Source organism: Rhinolophus sinicus, linkage group LG02 (genome assembly GCF_036562045.2).
Source record: "Rhinolophus sinicus isolate RSC01 linkage group LG02, ASM3656204v1, whole genome shotgun sequence".
Taxonomy (NCBI): domain Eukaryota; kingdom Metazoa; phylum Chordata; class Mammalia; order Chiroptera; family Rhinolophidae; genus Rhinolophus; species Rhinolophus sinicus.
Genome location: NC_133752.1, coordinates 184,229,658 through 184,250,286, shown reverse-complemented (window position 1 = coordinate 184,250,286; position 20,629 = coordinate 184,229,658). Strand labels below are relative to the sequence as shown.

The window sequence follows — 20,629 nt, the reverse complement described above, 5'->3', positions numbered from 1 at the left end:
CATTTGTCTATGTTTTATAATCATTAATACTGCTGTGGAAGATAATAGAACTCCCTGCCTGACTCCCACAACTTGCAGTATCCTTTTCCAGTTAACTGTCAAGTTTGTTTCGGGAGACATTTTGAAGATACTTAAGATACAACTGTCAGGCAGGGTCTCTGCTCCCACTCCCTGCACAAGAACGCAGGATATGGTGAGGCCGAAAAGGAACACCCACGGAGCCATAGATAGGGGGTTCATACCACTATATTCTCGCTGGCGGTTGAGTTGGAGACACAGGAAGCAGGAGCCACGCGATCCGCAACCTGCCATCGCTTCTCTGCCAACCAACCAACCCCTTGCTAACTGCAATCGCACTTGCTAGCTCAGCCACGGCAGTTATATCAGTGGCCAATGGCTAACCGGTTACAGCTGATGGCCACCTACTACCTGAGCCAGCACCTTTCCGCATGAGGCCGACAGTCTGGAAACTGCTCTCTGGGACTCTGTCCCCACACTCCACCCCCCAGGGTCTCGCCTCACAATCTATGCAACAAGCGTCTTCCACGAGGGGCTCTGTGTCAGGAACCCAGTTCACGAAATTAGTTCCAGTCCAGTCAGGCAATGTTCCAGGGGGTGTCCCTTAATGTCCACCTACTTTCTGGGCACAGCCAGAGTTTCTCAGGGTACCGCCAGTCCTTCTGGGCACAGCCAGACCTCCTGGGCACAGCCAGGGTTTTTATAAATAAGACTGCAGTCTGTGCCGGTATCAACTAGGGCCAAAACCCTCTGCACATTAGAAGGAGACCAATGTATGGATAGTTCCACATGGGGTCTCCAGTTCCCACTCCTCCCCTCTGACCCGGTACCTTGCCCCTCCCCCCTCCCAATCAAGCTGAAAGGAGTCGGCCTCAAGAAGCTGCATGAAGTCCTGGAGGGACACCTGTCGCACTTTCCCAGACTTCCCCTTTAGGATTCGCCAGAATTACTGTTCCAGACGCAACTGTTTCCAAAGTTCCAACAAGAGAGCATTGCGTTGTCAGTCTATTTTTTCCTGATCAACCCCCGCTGCTACAAGATCACAACATATCTGCGTGCGTGTTACTGTCTGAGGCCCGTGACCTCGCCCGCTTACTTTTGATTTGGACTTCCAGGTCTTGACTTCTCAGACCTCCTATCTGAACTTCCCTTGCCACCAGCTGTCAACATCCCCTAGGGTGTCAATGGCGGTGGTAACTTCATGGATCTGCTGCCCCAAGGATCCAAAAGCACTTGCAGGTGCAGTATCCAAAACCAGATCTCTCGTGCTGGTTGTAAACAGCTCATCATCCGGCCCCCACCTATTAGGGTTGAACATAGCATATCTCATACCCATTTCACGGATGATTTAAGTTCAGTATACGATTGCCATTGCCTCACAGTGTCTGGCAGCTCGCCAGCCTGTCGAGTACCGCAGCAGTGAGCCACTCCATGAGAGTGTGGTTGCCCTGGTTTGGGGCCAACCTATGGCAGTTCTGTAACCTTTGTCGCAAGGATGGATGCACCATCATGAAGGCTAGCTTTTTCATCTCGCCTGGGGGCAGAGAATGCTGTCTGCCCCCTCATCCCATAAATGTAACAGCCAAGCCGAGACTGGCTCTCCAGGGCCCTGTCGGCACCGCCTCCCCAGCTCCTGCAACTCAGTGGGAGTGTAAAGGGTGTAGGCTGTGAATTCAGTCACAGCTGGGTTGCCGGCATCAATGCCCCCGGGGCCCAAATGTTGCTCATGCTTTACCTTTTGCTTCATGATGGGCTGGGCATGGGGATTGGGAGCTACATGGTCTCCACTCATGTACGCCTCTGCCTCAGAGTCTCCACTGTGGGGCCCCTCTTCTAACAGGCGACCCGAGCTTCCAGCGCTTCCAACCGGGACACCTGGTCCGGCACCTGGGCTATTCCAGTAAGCGCGTCCCCTGAGTTATGACTCAATGTGGTGAGAATCTCCTCTAACTGGCAGTCCCGAGCTTCCAGCGCCTCCCACCGGGACTGCTGGTCCTGTACCTGGGCTATTTAAGTGAGTCTTCCGTGCTACAATGCAATGCAGTGAGGAACATCCAGCCCACATGGCCGGCTGTACCCCTCGCGTCCTCCGGCAACCGCTCAACCAGAACCTGCAGGGCCCTCTCCACGCTGGCTGGAGAGCCATCCATGTCCTCCCACCCCTCCTTGGGGGTCCAACTCCTAAGAACAGTAGCTACCAGGTACTGCACACTGTGTGGGGGCCACCTGTCCTCCTGCCCAGAGTCACACACCATTCCTACATGGCCAGAATCCTGCTCGCCGTGCCAGGTGTCCGAGTGGGTGGTGGCCTCAGTGTAAAATGTCCACAACTCTAGGAGCCCACGGTAGCAGCAGACCACCAAAAGAAAGATGACACTTACTTTGGCCAATAGGGCGGCATGCCATCCGGTGGCTTAAGAGGACCACCAATTCACCGAGGGGTCACATTTCTCCCAGTCAGATTGCATTTCCTGTTCCTGGTGCCACTCCTCATGGGCTTCCTGAGACCTAGTGTTCGTATTCACAAACTGCTCCACCATCCTTCGGAGATTGGCCAATGCCGTACCCTCCTGCTCGTGAAACTGAGCTTTCATACCTATAAACTGCTCCATTACCCCTTTGAAAATTCTGGCCGGCACCCTGCTCGCTGTGCCATATGTCATGCAGGGTCTCTGGTGCTGCTCTCCACACAAGAACGCAGGACATGGTGAGGCCAAAAAGGAACACCAGCGGAGCCATAGATAGGGGAGTCATACCACTATATTCTCGCTGGCAGCTGGGTTGAAGACACAGGAAGCAGGAGCCACACGAACCACAATCTGCCATCCACTTCTCTGCCAACCAACCAACACTCGTGCTAACAGCAGTCGCGCTTGCTAGCTCAGCCATGGCAGTTACCGTGTTTCCCCAAAAATAAGACCTAGCGGGACAATCAACTCTAATGTGTCTTTTGGAGCAAAAATTAATATAAGACCTGGTCGTATTTTACTATAATATAAGACTGGGTCTTATATAATATGATAGAAGCCCATATTATATTATATAAGACCCAGTCTTATATTATAGTAAAATACGACCAGGTCTTATATTAATTTTTGCTCCAAAAGACGCATTAGAGCTGATTGTCCTGCTAGGTCTTATTTTCGGGGAAACACGGTATATCAGTGGCTAATGGCTTGCTGGTTACAGCTGATGGCCAACTAGTCACAGCTGATGGTCATCTACTACCCGAGCCAGCATCTTTCCACGTGAGGCCGAGAGCCTGGAAACTGCTCTCTGGGGCTCTATCCCCAAACAACAGATGTTAATTAAAGGCCTGGCTGGTAGACAGTCAGTAAATATTCATTGAATGAATAAGGGAATACATTATTACATAACAAATCTTCAACAAAACTGAAAAATTTTAATTATGTTTAAAAACTTTAATGTTTACAAAATGTTGTACTTTCAAATGTTTCTTGGAATGAAATATTTCTCCCATTACCTTAGAAACATATTACTGTGTTTCCCCCAAAATAAGACCTAGCCAGACAATCAGCTCTAATGCGTCTTTTGAAGCAAAAATTAATATAAGACCTGGTATTTATTATATTATATTATATTATATTATATTATATTATATTATATTATATTATTATATTATATTATGGCCCAGTCTTATACTATAGTAAAATTAGACCGGGTCTTATATTAATTTTCGCTCCAAAAGACACATTAGAGCTGATTTTCTGGCTAGGTCTTATTTTTGGGGAAACATGGTAGCTGGGTAATCTTGTGTCATGAAAGAATGATCAAAGTCTCAGATTTCCCACCTATTTTAGGAGCTCATTGTGATCATCTAAGTCATGTCTGCATAGTCAACAGACTTCAACTTTTGTTGGTTGTGCATTTTATATGAACACATGAGTATCCGAGAAACAGTGGGGAGAATAACAATGTTTTGCAAGCTATGCTTTGAAATAATTCTCATACCACTTTAACAGTTTATTTCAGAAAAATCTTAAAGGATTTTTTTCAAGAGTGATCTTTGGACCAGCTGTGTCATCATCAACAGTCAGTAAATCCTAGGCACCATCCCAGCTCTGCCCAACAAGAATATCTGGGGATGGGGCACAGACACCTGAATTTTGAAGTACCCCAGGTGATTTGTTTTTATGCCCAGCCAAATGTACTAGGTACGTTAGGTTTGAAACAACCTGACTTCTGGTGTCGGTTCTGCCACTTGCCAATTATGTCACCTTGCATAAAGTCACTTCCCTTCTTTGGACCTTAGTTTTACTCTAACAATGAGGGAATTAAATGGGATGAATCAAGGTCCTTTCCAGCCTTGAAATACAATTCAAATAGTAACATGTGACGTTAAACAGCTGTCCCTAATCCACTAACAGGGTGTAATGATACCTGCCTAAGTATGCCAGCTAGGTGGAAAGAGCAATTTGGTCTGAATGTGTGTGAGGTTTCATTGCTTTGAAGTCGGGATTTTCATGTCTGTATCTTTTTCTTCCTGCCTTTCTAGGACCATTGACAAGCCCTGACTGTAAAAATGGAAGTGGACTTTCCCCCTGTTGTTTCTCTAGAGGCCAAACACTCTGCAAAGAGACTATTTTGATAAATGTTTCTTTACTTCATGTTAAATGCAAATTAGACAATTTCTTGACCTTGGAACTGAAATATTATGTAGTATTTTAGACTGGGTATTTTATTTTATAGTGATTTTTAATCCTACTGAAGATAATTCAGTGTGTTTGAAGTCAAAGCTTAGGTTTAGTTTGGAATTTTGTCAGGAAGACATTACATACTGAATGGAAGATAATCTTTGAATTTTTAGAAATGTGCTACTCAGTACTTAGATCTTTTTATCTGGATATAAAAGCCCAGCTTCCAGCAATGGGATTCAATACATTTCCATATATTACTGTTACTATCTGTTTAACATGTAGTATATGAGCAGTTTTTTAGAAATAATAATGTTTTACTGACAGCTAATCTTGCTGTATCCAAACAAAAGGGATACATGTAAGAAGATTCCCAATGTGTAGTATTCATGCTCAATAAATTTCTGGAAGGAGGAATCTAACTTTCAACTCTAGGTTTCTAAGTTATATAATTTAGTTGGACTAGTTCATGTCTACGTAGTTTGTATTTAAATGCTTCAATAACAACATATATGGGAGTGCTTAATAAATGTTTGTTAATTAATAAAGGGGAAAAATTGCATCAATGAAACTTTTCAGTTATCCATAGTAGGGCTGAAATGGTCAGAAAGTAAGTGACTTGCCTAATAATTGCAAATAATCACAGAGGAGACAAAATAGGAAAGCCTATAAAAAATGGACCTTGCAAAGGCAAGACAAAAAAATGGGATAAAGCTTTCTGTTCTTAATGGAGTGTTTTCAGTCTCTCTCTCTCTCTCTCTCTCTCTCTCTCTCTCTCTCTCTCTCTCACACACACACACACACACACACACACACAAAATCACTCTTCATAGCTTTCCTGTGCAGTTTCAAAAATTATAAGCAGTAGTAAATTTGATGTGTGCTATAGATGGCTCTAAATTTTTTGTGCTTTGTAATTTCTCCTCGTTTATAATCCTATTTTCAACTCTGCTAGTTTCAAAGCACAGTTTACCTTTTCATCTGTAGTAAGCACAATTCTTAAAAAAAAAAAAAAGCTCAGAGTAATAAGCAATTTCAGAGAAGATTGATTCTAGCCCTCCAGCGTATATAAAACTCTCCTCTATAACATTATTCATAATTGTCCAGGGTTACTCCTTAACATTTGTTTTGTATGTTTCTTGCACATTGTTTCTTTTATGACAACACTCTCTAAATAGCATAACATTCATGAAATGACAAAAAGACAATAAAATGTGCCTGAGAGATGGACTTAAGCCTGTAAGAAGGAGATGTTACTCAAGGAAGCAACACCTGCTTACTTGTTAGTTTGCCAAATGGATAAAAGGTGAATGGAAATTAGCTTAAACTGCAGTCCTTATTTTTCCTCAGATCATTCTTAGGAGGTAGGTGACACCCAAAGAAGCTAAGTGGATCAGTATCCTTGTGGGGACAGAGCCAGGAGTGCAGTTTCCAGGCTCTCGGCCTCATGTGGAAAGGTGCTGGCTCAGGTAGTAAACTGCCATCAACTGTGATTGGATGGCCATCAGCTGTGGCTAGTTGGTTGTTAGCTGTAACCAGTGAGCCATTGGCCACTAATATAACTGCTGTGGCTACGCTAGCAGGAAATGGGGGCTGGCAAGCGCGGATTGCAGTTAGGACGGCACAGTGTGGCTCCTGCTTCCTGTGTCTCCAGCCCAGCTGCCAGCAAGACTATAGTGGTATGACTCCCCTATCTATGGCTCCGTGGGTGTTCCTTTTTGGCCTTACCATGTCCTGCGTTCTTATGTGGGGAACGGGACCAGAGACCCTGCATGACAGCCTGCACGACAATCCTTCATTGAGCTTATTAAAATCAGTGCATAATTTGGATGCCTATGGCTTACTCTTCCTGGACATAAATGAAAGAATATCTGTTAGAGAAGAAATAAACTTAGTTCTCTTTAAGGTCTCTACTCCTAAAGGTTCTCAAACAAACATCACCTGCATCCTGTCTTTTTCTGCAACCACTTCGCAAACAGAGAGGTTGATGGCAAAGGGCTGATTTCCACTGTTACTGTGAGTGGTCAGGACAGGAGAGAGTGGAGTTTGGACTTAGAAAGGAGGGGTGAAGCATGCACCTTCCTTTGTGTCTTTGAGCTTCTCCCTTTGTCTCTTTTCAAAAGTATGGCTCTTGGGTTTTGTTGAGAAGTCATTCTCTCTCTCTCTCTCTCTCTCTCTCTCTCTCTCTCTCACACACACACACACACACACACACACACCTTTCCTTTGACCTCTAAGAGGCCACAGGATGAGTTGGGACTGACTTAAGGACTCTGACAGTGATAGCACAAAGTGACTGACCCTTCCCCTAAGCCTCCACTTACCGTGTTTGAGGAAGAAACCATTTTCAAGCTGTTCCCTAGAGGGTCTCCAGCCATTGGCCCCACCCAGAAGTAGGGACTCAGCCTGGAACAACAGCATTACTTGCAAAGGGTTAAGTGTTGGCCTAGGAAAGTTTTCAAGCTCCCCCAGCATCCAAATCCTCAGGACTGCCAACCCTGAAGCTGTGAAACCTGACAGATGAGCTGTAAGTCCTTGACCTAACAAAACAAAACAAAACAAAACAAAACAAAACAAATATATATATATAATTTCTGGGTAAGGAAGGAGGAAGCAGAACATTTGCCAAACTTCCCATTCCCAGAATGCCCTTGGGAAAAGCAGGGAGACAAAATGTTCCCTGAACGCAGAGTCTCTCCTGGGGAATTTTTCCCCCCAGTGCGTAGGGCAGTCTGGGGTTACAAAATAGTGGTTTTATTATCACCGGGATGTGCCTAAGAGAGCGTGCCTGAGGCTGGAGCAGAGGGAGCACGGAATGGTCTCTCGCAACGCCCAGAGTGAGGTTTCTCACCACTGCAGACAGCACCCAGGCCACGCTGGCAGGAAAGGGGGTGGCAAAGTCCTAAAGCCTATCCTTTTATGGAGCAAAGGTGGGGGGTGGGAGAGACCAGAAGGAGTTAGTACAAAGACCAGGAAACACAACTCTGATGATTGTCTTGCTCACTGCAAACTTTGAATGAATTTCGACTGAGTAAAGGGCAGACAGAATAGAGAAGTGTGACATTTATCTCCTTGGTGACAACATCTGGTATTTTGCGCTTTGCACAGACCAAAGCCATGTATCCTATTTTTGTTAGCGGTGCATTCCCACGTGATACTATTTGAGCTCGGAGGATGTAGCATCTTTTAGTAGTACTGCTCTGGCGAGCTATTCAAATGCCAGTTTTCTATCAAGCTGAACCTACTTGGAGAGATTTTTCATCTCCCTGAGTCTCAATTTCCTGTCTATAAACTGGGGAAGAGGCGATGCCGACCTGGTAAGATTGTCACAAAGATCAAATAACATCTTGTGTATCTAGAAACCTTCTCAATCACTTTCTGTCGCATCTAACAATTAAAAAATGTTTATTGTTCTGATATAAAGCAGAAATGGGCTCCTATAAGAATTGGTTATTATTATTCTGGTCATTTTGGTCCATCAACATGATTCCAGTTGACCACTCTTTCAAAGAGATGAACAATCAGTCATGGGACACCCTACAAAAAAGACTGGCTTCCATTTGAGAAAAGAGTAACTAAAACAGAATTTTTAGTTACACAGCCCAAATCCATACATACAGATAACTTAATGTTGTGAGTGATAAAATATTGAAATATGCATCAACTCAAAGCTTAAACTGTATCCTGAAAAAGATAACTTTAGAAATTGAAATGGAAATTTCCAGTTTGAAGCTAAAAGGCAATGGATATTCACTCTCCCATTTCTGACATTTGCACACCATTTTGCAGTTACCTTTTCCTTCTAGAGTTGTAACAATACCAGTTTTAAAGCATAACCTCCAAAAAGTCAACATTTACTCTGCTGCTAAAGATACTTCTTTCAGCCAGGAATATTGTGTTGTGCTTGTTTTATGAAATAGTTAACATAAACGAAATTGATTAAAAAAAAAATCACCATTCTCCACACATATTGTTTTCCTGAGGAACCAACAGAAGAAAACATGGCTTAACTTTGCTGCCCAAATTTAAGATTGTCTTGAGCAGTGAGAATGGTCAGACTTTTTGTCTTTCCAGAGGCAGGAAGTGGAGACCAAATTTTGAAAGTAGTTTGGTTCTACGGCCCAGCCATTTTCTCCTCTGAGCACTTCATTCCAAAGCCAACCTTAGAAAAAGCCAATGTAGAGAGAGGGCCAAACGGAAATAACAATTCTTGCAAAATTGCATAGGACACATTAGTCCCTCAACTATGGATGTGATAAGAAAGCATCCTGTTCTTTTAAGAATATTGCTCCATCCCCACTTATTAAAGGATTGTAGAATAAACGTTGCCAAAATCAGCCATTACCTGTACAGTTTGACAGACGGAAGAAGAATCAAGTAACATATAATGCTTAAAAATACAACTTATTGCACTTTTTGATTCAACACGTATTTACTTGAGCATCACCTTCCTTGCCAGCTCAGGACCAGGCTCCTTAAATGATTGCTGCGAGGTCCACGCAGCAGCCACCTTGGTGGCCCCACCGCGCTGAGTTGATCAGACAGACCCGTTTCCATCTATGCTCCACCTGGACTTCCATGGACTTCCTTTTCTCCTTCCTCTCTTGGAGCTCTCTGAACGAAAAGGGAGAGCTTCAATTTTTCACTCCTGGCTTAGAATCAGCTCAGATGGACCGGCAAACAGAAGGGGTTCAAACCCCAGCGTTCCAAAGATCCAGTTTCTATTTGACAAAATTAAAATTCCATTCCCCTCACCTTACAGGCCAGGGCAGTGGGTTTCAAACCAACCCCAGCCTTAGTCTGTTCTGGACTTCCCAGGGCCAGCTTTGGGGCCTGGGGATCAGGAGTACAGCTGAAAACGACCACCTGGCTTTCTGCCTAGATCCAGATGTGGGGGAGGGGAGGTAGCTAGAAGGGGAATCGATTCCAAGAGGGGGGGGTGAGAGGGTGGGAGGCATCAAAATACTTAAAGTCTTTTAAGTCCAAAAGGGAAGATGGCACTGAAAGGGATCATGAAAAGAAACTTTCAGATTCGTCTACTCAATGACATACGCTCAGGAGGGTGAGGAAACGCAGCTCTCAGGCTTTGCCTGCGAGCCGGTTAATGCAAACCAATTCCTGCCCCACAGCCCCAGACTCCTCCATCCACTTTAGTAGAAGATGGGAGGGCTGTTCGTGACCCTCAGTACCCACACGTTGACGTCGAACAGGACCACGGACAGCTCCTGCCTGGCAGTCCTTTGGCCCCCTCCTGGCTCTGAGCAGTCTCCAGTCACACCCACAAAGACCAGTAGTGTGGCTGCCTGGATAGGCCTCCTCTTGGTCTGCTCCCTCCCCAGCCACCCCCAATGTCTTCCAAGAGCCTGGAGTCTAGCCTTGAGCTAGGCGCCCCACCAAGGGGCAGAGCTTGGATAGCAAAGAAAGGAGCACTCCATGAAGACCAAGGTCCACAACTCTCTGGAAACTCAGGTTCAGCATCGGAGAGGCAGCATCCAGGCAGATGACAGTGAAGAGAAGGCAACTGCAGCCCCAGGAGACCTCAGGGCACAGGTGACCTTGCTTTTCTCCCTGAGGGAGGCTGGCTTGTCCTCCCTCAAACCAGCTCAAGGTGTCCAGGTACCTTTCACTTTGGGTCTGTGTTGGATTCCAACTGAGGGAAAGGAGAGAGACATGTCAGAAGCCTCTCTGCACAGTGGAGCTGAGATTTCCAAGGAAGATAAGTCTAGTCACTAGTTTTTCCCTTCATACCTCATCTCCAGCCCCTCCTGCCCCAGATCTTTGGGGGGCAGGGTTTGGCCAGATGTGGAATTCCTTCCCCCATAGTCCCCCTTTCCAGTGTCCCAGTTTCACTAACCACTGGGTCTCTACACTCCCACCTCTCCTCTTTCCAGATATGCCAATCTCCAAGTTCTGTAGAAAGAGCTGAGAGGAAGGTTGGTCGCGGGGGCCAGGCTGGAGCAGAGGCCTGGGGGTTCTTGCTGGAAGCAGGGGGTTGTCTGTTGGAAAGTAGGGAGGGAATGTAATATCCTTCTGTTCTAAGTTAGTCTTCTCTGCTGGCTTCCATTCTAAGTGTAGAGGCAAAGCTCAAGAAGAAAAAGTCTTCCTGCTCCTCCAAGACTAAAGAAGTTTTTCACAGCTACAGCCTTTGTTCAAGGAGCTGTCTCTCTCTCTCTCTGTCTGTCTGTCTGTCTGTCTGTCTGTCTGGTTGGTGGGTGTGGGGAGGGATGGGAAGCACATTTCAATTCAACTGAGCAACATCTTCTAAGGCTTTGGTCTCTGTGAATCCCCAAAGGACTCAGGGCTGGCCGAGAAGACAGTGGTCAGGCTAGAAGTCTTGATGCATGTGAAGGTGGGAGGTAGGGAGAGAACAAGGAGGGAGAAGGAAAGATGCCCACCAGGTGTTCTTCCTGGTAGGATATTAGAACGCGAATGCAGCCCGCTATTGCCTTTGGGGATTTAGAATTTAGAGTATTGCTTCTGGTTGTGGGCACCTACATGAGAATCACAAGTCGGAAGCGTTTGTGGAAGGGAGTCTGGGACTCTGAGAACTAAATACTCAGTTAGGCTTAACCTGGTTCGAAGAGGGAAAATCCCCACTATCTGACACCTTCAGGCAAGTGTTAAATGCTCTGAGAAGACCCCAATTTGGGGAGTGTAAAAAGATACACCAAGATGATTTTTGTAGCACTTTTTGTATTGGCAAATATTTTGAAACAAGACAAATGTCCATCAATAGGAGATTTTTCAATAAATTATAATCTATATATTGGAATATTCTGTGGGAGCTAAAAATAAACTGAAGTAAATCTGTAAATACTACCAGGGAAGTATAAGGCATTGTTAAGTTGAAATTAAAGCTTCATCATGTTTTCATTAAAAAAAAAAAAAAGCTGTCAGTGGTGTATGCGTACGTACCTCTTCTATAGGTATATCTTTATGATCACAGAGGAAAAAAGACTGGTGAGTACCAGAATCTTGACAGTGGTTGCTCCTGGGGTTGGGATGGGGGTCAGAGACTGCAGCTCTCACTCGTTACCTTATATACTGTTTTAAAGAGAAGGGAAAGGATGTGATTAAAGATAATTTGAACTTTGTTTTTCTGTTGTTTTTATTTTATTTATTTCAACAAGTTCTGTAATGAACAAATGCCACTGAAATCAGAAAAACAACAACAAGTACATAAAGATGCTGATTACTGATATATGTCTCCTTTTCAGTCCTTTGAAACAAAGATGCACCATCTAGAATCTAAACCTGCTTCCAAGCCCAAGGGTGCTTTGTCCCACCTGGCAATTTACATATGAATATGTCAGCCCATTTATTGATGCTTTAAAACAAGAGTGCAGAGGTATGAATGTTCACACCTAGAAGACATATATCACTATATTTCCCTATTCACACTTTCTGAATCAAAACTTAGTATAAATGTGTACTCCTGAAGTTGAAGCTGAACAATAATGAATGTCAACTACAATTTCATCTATCTATATGTGTGTGTGTGTGTGTGTGTGTGTGTGTGTGTGTGTTTATACTTACAAGAAGCGGAGTACAGCATTAGGAATAGAGACAGTGGAAATGTAATGGCTGCGTGTGATGTCAGGGATAGTGGATGGGGGAGAGGGGTTGTCACTGTGTGAGGGATATACATGATAAATGTCTAACTATTACATTGTTCTGTGCACCTGAAACTAATAAAAAAAAGAAATTGAAAATAAAATAAAATACATACGGTATCAGATGGGTAATAAATAGACTTATTGGTGTTAAAAAAAAACAAAACTTTGTAGAAATGGAGTTCCACCATTTCCTGGGATTGGCTATGTGCACTAACTTTGTCTCATTTTAAAGGTAGTTCCTGGAATTGCCAAGTGCCAGAGAATACACAAAACTTTGTTTTTGTAAACATTTCTGAATAAGAAGACAACAGAACATAGTGAGTAATCAAGGGACTTGAAGTTGGACTGAATCTTGAGTTTTCCAATCCGCTGACTATATGGCCTCAAGTAATTTTTTTACCATCTTGTGTTTTTGTTCTCTCATCAGTAAGGTGGAAATATACTACACACCTCAAAGGTTTGAAAAGAGCATTAACTAAGATAAACCTGTCAAGAGTTTAGGAGAGTGCTAAGTGTCATTATTATCACTAACCCTGCCTAAAACAATGCTAAACAAGGGGCAATAGAAACCTGTCAGGAGCATCTTGGATATTTTCTGGGTTAAAACACCCAGTGTGGCCATGAGACATGGAGTTGGAGAAAGAGGAATGGATTAAGGAGCCTGAAGCTATAGTTTGCCTACTTGGAATATGATGGTGGGTTTTAGAATCAGACCCCCTGGATTCAATTCCTGGATTTACCATTTACCAGCTATTTGCACATAAGCAATTATTACCTCTCTGTACCTTTTGTTAATAATAAAATGCTAACAAAAATCATGCACACTTGATATGGTGGCTGTGTTAATTAAATGGATTCCAACCATCCAGTAAGTGTTAGCTACATGTGTCTCTTGCACTCTGAAAGCAAAATTACTTCAGATGCTCTCAGGTACCTACCCACGTTGTTTGCTCTTTCCACATCAGCACAGAATGGCTGACTTCCAACTGCCAGCTCCTGCATTTTTTCTTCTTAAAAGTGTTATCAAAATTCTAAGGCACTTTGCCTGTCTTTATGGTAGATCAAAAGTGCCTGGGAATGAACAACCCCCATCAGCTTTCTGCCAATGACCAATAAGAGTTGGTGAAGCTTTTTGTTTTTTTTTAACTGGCTCCCAGGGCTGCCTCAGCGGGAGTAAGCTCAGTTCCCCACAATAATAGCTGCTTGATAATACCCCCTTTAATCATTGCCTGTCTTTCCCTGTCTCTTTTTCCTATTTTTCAATCTTCAGTTCCTAATAAACTATTTGCACTTTTTTCCTTTTCTCACGGTCTGCTTCTGGGAGAACCCAAACTAAGACAGAGGCACATAGTGTTTTGTGATGATCACGATGGTAGCCTACGTTGCTCATACAATCATCTGCATTATTTCCTTCCATGACTGCCATTCGGAAGCCCATATCCTATGAAATTACCAACTTTAATGTTTTTGCTCTCCCTTAGCTCAGATATTAGGTTGGTGCAAAAGTAATTGCTGTTTTTGCAATTACTTTTTAACCTTTTAAGCCGCAATTACTTTTGCACCAACGTAATATTTTCTCTTCTCTTTCCTACAGTTCCCTGGATTCCAAGGAAAATACAAGATCTTGACAATTGCTACCACCTGTCACCGTCTATGGACTCCATTTGGACCGTTCTCCCCCTGTAAGTGAAATGCCCTTGTTTGTCTGAATTCCATTCTATAACTTACTATTTATACGCTTCAAACTCCCAAAAGAGGATTCCAAGCAGGCTTCTCACCTGCATTGACAATAACTACCGTCATTGTCACCATGCAGGAGTCTGACAGGCAGGCCGCTAGCTTTCTTGACTATGGCTGCAAATCTGATTATGGATTTAGGCCAAGGTACATGTGCTGTAAAAACTCTACCTCTAGGTATACATACGAAGGTAAATTGAACTTTCCTGTCCATGAGGACCTTGGAAGGAGCAATTCCCCTAGTAGAGTGGGTGGCCTAGAGTCGGGCGGGGTGGGCTTTCATCCTGGCTCTTCCACTACTAACTGCGTAACTGTGAGAAATGTATTTAATCTTGCTAAACTTTGGTTTTCTCATTTGCAAACTGGAGATAATAATAATACATGCACACCTCATGAGTTTTCTCTCAGGATTAAATATGGTAATGCATATTAAGCACTTAACACAATGGCATATTGTAAGTGTCCAAGCAATGTTAGCCCCCTCTCAGAGTATTGATAATAATACAAAGAACAGCATTTTGTAGAGGAACCGTAAGGGACCATAGAGTACACACTAATTTATAGATTCTGGAATCTGGAAAGAGACCATGGACATCTTGCCGCATGACAATCTCCTAATTAAGATAAGGTGAGGTAACAGTCTATGAACACACAATTGGTTTCAGCAAGAAAATGTAGCAACTGCTCCATACATATTAGATACGAAAGTTGGTATTGGTGAGGTTGATGTTGGAACGACTGGCCAAGGGGAGAGCTGGTTGTTGGAAGACATTAAAGTTATAGGCCAGTACCGAGTCTATTCATGGTCACCTAGCAGGTAGCCACAGGCAATACCAAACATCAGCCGAGAAGAGGGAACCAGTTAGTTACAAAATAGTCATAGGGATGTAAAGTACAGCATAAGGAATATAGTCAACAATATTGTAATAACTATGTATGGTGCCAGGTGGGTACTGGACTTACCAGGGGGATCACTTTGTAAATTATATAAGTGTCTAACCACTATGCTGTACACCTGAAACTAATATAAAATAATATTGAATGTCAACTGTAATCAAAATAGTTAATTAATTTATAAAAAGAGGGAACCATTTCTCCTTCCCACACCAAGAATGCGAGCAGGGACCTAGCTACTTTGGAAGAGGAGACGGGACTTCCTGGGTTCAGTTCGCTAGAGGGAAAAGTGAGTTTAATTACTATGGCACTGAGATGCAAGTACATAGAAACAGGGAAGGAAGAATGGCTTCTCAGTGGGTTGCTATCTAGATTAGCCACTGAGCAGTTCCCAGGATAGAATTAGTATCCATAGCACACAGGTTACATTGCTGCTGGCGGAACACATGGTGCCGTTTGCCTTAGAAATAGCTGCCCTTTACCTTCAAGCCCCCACACCAGAGTCCCTGTCTGGAGTGAACTGCTGGAATTCTTTCAGAAATTTCAACCCAAATAAAACTGGGCTGCCTTGTACCTTGTCTGATTATACCTTTGCTTTCTAAAGAAACATGCTTATGACAAAGAAGCATTGTCGAGCAATTTAATTCTTTACTGGAATTTTAGGAAAAGGTGTCTAAGGGACATTCCATTTCTCTCCATACAACAAAATTCCCTGATACTCCAGAAAGGTCTCTCCTCTTTCTTCTCTGCATTTTCTGTCTCGCAGACCTCCAGCCCATGAGGCTTTTCTTTCTTTTTTTTTCTCTCCCTCATATTTGTCTTTGTATCTCTTTGTGACTTTCTGGCTCTAAAGATAACTTAGTGTTATGAGTGTATAGTTGTATAATATTCTTTCAGGGAGTGTATAAGATATAAATTTGAATCCCGTGTGTGTAATCTGCAGGCTACACTGGATTTAGCCCCTAGAGGGAGTCTCTTCTCACACATTGCTCCAGTTTCACTTCAAGGACAATTTGGAGAAGGGGAGAATTTTCATTTGCATTGATTGCTCCATAAATTATTAGAAAGGCCCTGAAGGAGAAGCTCCCTGGGAGGGAAATGTGGCATGGTGAAAACAGCACTAACGTGAGTCTTGAGTCATCTCCTAACTAGCTCTTTGGCTCGTGGAACCATAGTTGCCACATTTGAAACATGAGCATAAGAAAACCTGCCCTCCCTGATCCACAGGGTGGTAGAATATAATGATAAAGAACAGACTCTGGGATTATACTGCTTGGGTTCAAGTTCCAGCTTTGCACTTATCAGCTGGGTGATCTAATGTATGTTTTTGATGTCTCTATGCCTTCCATTTGTCATCCAATATTAACCATAACAGGAACATTGGTATCTATTGAATAGAGTTGTTGTGATGATTAACCAAATTAATATTTGTAGATAAAGTGCTTTCAATACTGCCTGGCACATAGATATTATTATTATTTATTACCTTAGCTATTACTATTATAATAATCATTCACCTGGCTGTTGAGAAAATCAAATGGGACAATATATTAGAACAGCTACACAAATAAAAGAAATACTGATAAAACTATATTGGTTATGGTGTTTTCAGCAGCAAACTACAAAAAAAAAAAATGAAACCCACTAAAACCCACAGAAAAACCCCACTAAAATTGGCTTAATCTATAAAGAGAATTATTATTTCCCATAACAGTAAGTCCATAGATGTGACAAGCAGGACCCCAGTGTCACTGCTCTGGGCTCTGCCCTATGAGTGTGTTGTGTTTGTCTCACGTCCCTCAAGCTCACAGGATGACTCCTGGCAGAAGCTGAGCCAGGTGTTTGCCTTCTGCTATGGTCTGAATGCTTGTGTCTCCCCAGATTTCACATGTTGAAACCCTCCTCCCCAAAGATGATAGTAATAGGAGGCGGAGCTTTGGGAAGTGCTTGGGGCCATGACGGGAGAGCCCTCATGAATGGAATTAGTGTCCTTATAAAAGGGGCCCCGCAGCGACCCCTTACCCCTTCATAGAGCAATCAAGGGTTGGCAGTGAATCAGAAAGTGGGGGCTCCCACCGGAACTCCACCAGGCTGATGCCTTGATCTTGAACTTCCCAGCCTCCTGAACAGTGAGAAATAAATTTCTGTTGTTTATAAGCTACCCAGTCTGTGGTACTATGTTATAGCAGCCCAAATGGGCTACGGTACCTTCCATCTTATTGGCCAGTTTAAGTCAGGTGCCCATCTCTGGATCCAAATATTTCTTAAGACAGTACCACGCGCGGATTGCCTTAACCCTGGGTGTCTGAAGCGATTACTGGGAAATGGGATTTTGTGAGTAGGGTAGGCTAATCAGGATCCAGTCCCTGAAGCTGGGGATGTGAGTCACATGATATCTTAGGGTCCCAGCAGGAAGCAGATGACATATTAAAACTAGTCAAATGAGGAGCACTGAATAAAGGGACTTTAAAGGTGTGGATGAAGTTTAGGAAACTCAACAAGGGATGGTGCTGTACAGAGGTGAGCAACAGCAGGGAGCCATTACTGCTGCTCAGCCTGAGGGGTAGGGAACTTCTACTAGAACATAGGCACAGAGAATCACAATCATAGAGGGAAGCTGTCGACCTGCAACTACGCAGCAATGGAGGAAGCCAGCAACAGAAATACCCCGGCCTTAGTTTTCTACCACCTACTGAAAACCATAGTGCAAGGGAAACATTAATGCCTTCAGGGCACACCCATCACCGGGTCAGCCACCCAGGCCCTAGGTCAGAGCAGAGAAGGATAAAGACGCATTTGGAAGAGCAAATGGGATAGTGAGCACCAATGAATACTGAGTACACATGGGCCCCCCAGGGGAGGGGAATGATACCTACACAAGATCCTGTCCTGGTAAGAAAGAGGGAAGCAGTGCTGGATAAATATCTAAGGAGCCTCTTCAAAATAACATTGTTCTGTTACTTTTTTGAGTATAAATTATCTAAAATTGCAGACATCTCTTATTTGTTACGTGAAATCCATCCTCAGGGGAGCTGCACACACAGATAACAAGAAGCTGAGCTGCCATTACTTGATGAGGGATTCAGGGAAAGGGGAATGTCCTGACCTTTCAGAGAAAAGTGAAGAAATCCATTCCCATGAGGGATTGCAAAGGAAAGTGGCTGTTCCCTTGAGAAAGCCGAGAGAGCAAGCCTAATGAAGCCTAAGCCAGTTACAGAGTGTAACTTACTGAATGGGATTGGCTGCCTGGCAAGGTTGCAAGGCAATTTTTGTAATAATTAGGAGGAAAAGATTTGGATGTTGCCATTTTCCAAAGGAAACTTGATTACATTTAGTAAGAGAAAAAAATGTTCTCCTTGAAAAGTCTCGTATTTCTAGGCAAAGTAGTATCCAGAATTTACACAATGTATTATTGCCTAGTCTATGAGAATCAACTAATTAGTTCTGAACTAAATGTCAAGATAAACAAACCCAATCCCTAAAGGCCTTCACAAAGCTTTGTGACTAAATGCACCATAGTACCCATGAAGGGGGAGGAGAGTCTACACCGGTCGTTCTCAACATAGTCTGTACATTAAAACTATGTGGGGAGCTTTAAAAAAACTTTTTATACATGCAGATTCCACCCCAGAGCAATTAAAAGAATGTTTCATGAGGTCTAAGCATTGCTACTTTTTGAAAAGCTCCCTAAGCAATTCTAATATTCTCCGAGGGTTGAGACTCTCTGGCCTATAGAATACTTACATCTCTGATAGATGTAGCATGCCCCAAATCAAGCAGACCATTTGCTTCACTGATTAACTCATCAGTTCAATCCAAATAACCATCCTGGCATGTGGGGCCTGTGGCTTTGTTTTGCTGTGACTTTCAGCCAGATACTGAGGCAGCACAATGGATGGTTAGGAATGGGGGCCCTGAGAACAGTCTGCCTGGGTCAAGTTCTGAGTCCACTTATGGGCTATATAATTTTGGGAGTTACTTAACCCTTATGATTAATAGTTTCATAATCTGTAAAACGGGGGCAATGGTAGGGATTACAACATAGATTGTGTTGATGATTAGCTTAGAATTAACTTCATGTTTATAAAGGTCTTAGTGAACTTTCAATAAATGCAAACTATTATTATGTGTCTATATTTAAGCCAACTGGAAGTCTCTGAAGGATCCCTGGATTCTACTCACTTGACCTTGTAGAGGTCTCTTTTGCGTGGGGTTTAGAAAGTAGAGATGTTTAAGTAGATGGATCTTTTGGCCCCTTCCATCTCAGAGTTTATGGGTCTATGAGATCCTTTGAAGTCACTCCACATGAAAGACAATGGCATTAACAATTCACAAATAGAAAACCACTCCTATTCCAGCCCATAATAGCCACTGTTGAGTGTGCCAGGTTCCGTGTTAAGCACTCAACAAAAGAGCTCATGCTTAAGAAGAAGGAGAGTAAGAACAAGAATGATTTTTAAACCTTGGCGTGTAGGAACGTCTTTGATGGGATCCTGTTGAGAACCACAGATCCCACCCTCCATTTTCTCATGTTGCTGTTTCAGAGAAAAATTATAGGGTTGTAATTTTTATAGAACTGGCTATTCTGATGCATTGAAAGTGCTGGTGAACTGTTCAGCACCTTGGAATTCTAATTCTAGCTGACACCTTTGTTCAAATGTTAATATCTTACTTTTCTTCCTTAATGCACTGAAACATCCCAGAGAAAAGTTTCCAAGCCCTATTACCTGGAATTTTATGTAGATCAGCAGTAGTCCCTTGAAATCCCTCAAGAGTTGACTAGAAAGACACCACTCACTCAGATTTTCTGCCCCTCCGCGTAGAGAAATAAATCAGCCAGTCTTTCATTCAGCAAATATTCGTTGATCACCTGTCTTGTCTGCCTGGGCAACGCTCCTATGGAGACATATAAAAATGAAAAGACAGAGTCTTTTCATAGGGGCAACGGAGAGCTTTAGCTCTTGCTGTTCACTTCACCTGGTAATATCCATTTTTACACTTAATATTTTAATAGAGATCTTCTTCAACTTATTTTAAAACACACCTTAACAGGAAAAAAAATTTGTTTGCTTGTTTCACTTTCCCTTAGCTGTGCACCTATGGAGAGCTTGGTTTTTTTCTGACCAAGACCTTTCTGTCCACCTGGGGGCAGCATATCCTTACAAAGGAAACAACAGACTTTCTCAGCTGCCGGCTTTCCAACACAAGCCTTTGGAATAGTATGTCCCAAACGATCGACCCCATACATATTAATTCTGAAGAATTACACTTGAAGAAAGGATTCCACAGTCAAATCAGTTTGGGTATCTCTGGCTTAAGCAAAATTAAAAGGTGTCCTCTCTGCAGGACTTCTCAGAACCTTTAATATACTTTTATGGTAGAAAATCAACATTAGGGCATGCTGGGGCAGTGCCTGGCGCTGTGCTAAGTGCTTTGCTGGTACTGACCTATTTAATCTTCACAATAACCCTATGAGGTAGGCCTGATATTATTCTCCATTTGACAAATGAAGAAACAGAGGCACAGAGCTGCGTTTCAAACGCAGGCCCTACAGCCACAGAACTTCATATTTGACCATCACACTATAATGCTCTGCCATATGAGACTCCAAGACAGGGAATTTAATAGTTAATGTCTCCCAAATTTATTTGGCTTTGGAGCTCTTTTTCCTTCTTGTCGACATCAAGGACTGGTGTTTTAATAGAACAT

General features: G+C 43.2%; 1 long non-coding RNA gene across 1 annotated transcript; it reads right to left on the bottom strand.

Moving 5' to 3' along the window:
• Positions 1–10,105: 10,105 nt before the first annotated feature.
• LOC141568834 (uncharacterized) lies at positions 10,106–19,770 on the bottom strand. The gene is made up of 3 exons (XR_012492052.1): positions 19,648–19,770; positions 11,589–11,717; positions 10,106–10,323 (listed from the first exon to the last, which is right to left on the bottom strand). It is a non-coding gene; the product is annotated as an uncharacterized LOC141568834 (long non-coding RNA).
• Positions 19,771–20,629: the final 859 nt, after the last annotated feature.